General features: G+C 39.3%; 1 long non-coding RNA gene across 1 annotated transcript; it reads left to right on the plus strand.

The window, feature by feature from the left end:
- The first annotated feature begins 454 nt into the window (after positions 1–454).
- Positions 455–1,024, plus strand: LOC120976311 (uncharacterized). The gene is made up of 2 exons (XR_005771558.2): positions 455–605; positions 752–1,024. It is a non-coding gene; the product is annotated as an uncharacterized lncRNA (long non-coding RNA).
- The last annotated feature ends 543 nt before the right edge of the window (positions 1,025–1,567 follow it).

The following is a 1,567-nucleotide window of genomic DNA, read 5'->3' on the forward strand; positions in this document are numbered from 1 at the left end:
GAAAAAGCAACTTTGTGGTAGTTTTCTGTGAAAAAATGGTAGTTCTAAGGAATTCTTGCCAAAATGTTGAAGTTTTAAGCTATTATTTGGTTTAAATGTGATCGGATCACAGTTAATCGTGAAGTCTAGTGTATCTCCCAAATTTATATAATCATAGATGTAGACGGATTTAGTACCTAACACTAATCGGATACAATCTTAAATATAGAACCAATCCATATATACAAATTAAGGGCAGTGATAAGGTTAATTCTTCTCGATCTTATTTCAGTGAACCAGAAGTAAAGCCAGTGATATGGTCAGATTTTCTGATCTTATTTGGGTGAGCCAGGAGTAAAGCCAGTGATATGGTCAGATCTTTCTGATCTTATTTCGGTGAGCCGGGAGTAAATCTTGTCTACCCACAAGTCTATATATAGAGATAAAATCGAGTATTCTTCAGGACACACAAGCAAAAACGATAAGAACAACTTTGTGTAAGATTCTGTACTCCCAAACAGAGAGGAGAAGAACTTTGTGTAAGATTCTGTCTACTCTAATGGAAGGGAAAGCTATTCTTCTTTGCCTCGTGGTGATTTTGCAGCTTGGGAATTCCATTCATGTTGGTACGAAATCGCTCTCCCTTTCCCAATATATATTTCCTTTCAGGTATCAACCAGATTAGAATAATATTGCCAAAAAAACTACACAAATATCTTAGGAAATATTCTCAATGTGGGCTTATTTTAATTACGTGTGTTCTTCTCTACAGAGCAATGCTTTAGTGGAGTTGTATTTGGAGGTCATGTATGCACGGAATCACAATGTCGGTCCTCCTGCCAACAAAAATGGGGAAACGAAGTCGTGAACTCTTTCTGTAGGGTAGACATCCCAGACTTTTTCCATTGTTACTGCATTGTCTGTGACTCCTAGCTTTGCACTAGGGCATGATGTCCAAGCGTGGATAATGATAGGTCCAGTAATAAATCATCTTGTGACATGCATGCAAGATCCCATAATGGAAAATTCTAGGTGTTCTATTTGATCAAGGTTGTCTCCAGAAATTTCGGGCTCCAGGTGAAAATCAAAATGGGGCCCAAAGTTTCCAACAGTTAGTAAACACAACAGAAGAACTAATATGCCGAAAGCACGGTATCACTTTATTATATAATTTGAAGTTGGTTTTATTTTGTATAATATTTAGACATATACTAAACACAATAAAGGGGAACTAAGGATATAAAGTTCCGGGGGATTCCAGCAACGACCCCTCATGCAATGAAAGAGAACGTATATACATGAAGAATCAACAGACAGGCTAACAAACAGACATAAGTATCGGTGGATCATGGCAAGATTTGGTTCGTAATGGCATCACTTATACACGACCTCTGTGCTAGAGGTCATGTGCAAACGTAGGATTCAGTGGTGAGGGGGGAGCAGCGCGGAGTACAAAAGCCGATAAATGGAAGCATCGGTCTGGCGAGGCGCGTTCCTTTTGTGCACATATGGGTTCTATGCAACTGAGAAATTGGATTGGTTGGAGCCTTCTGAGGTTCCGGTCTCTATCGTGTATGGATCCGGACCT

The sequence above is a fragment of the Aegilops tauschii genome, chromosome 3 (genome assembly GCF_002575655.3).
Source record: "Aegilops tauschii subsp. strangulata cultivar AL8/78 chromosome 3, Aet v6.0, whole genome shotgun sequence".
In the NCBI taxonomy this organism is placed as follows: domain Eukaryota; kingdom Viridiplantae; phylum Streptophyta; class Magnoliopsida; order Poales; family Poaceae; genus Aegilops; species Aegilops tauschii.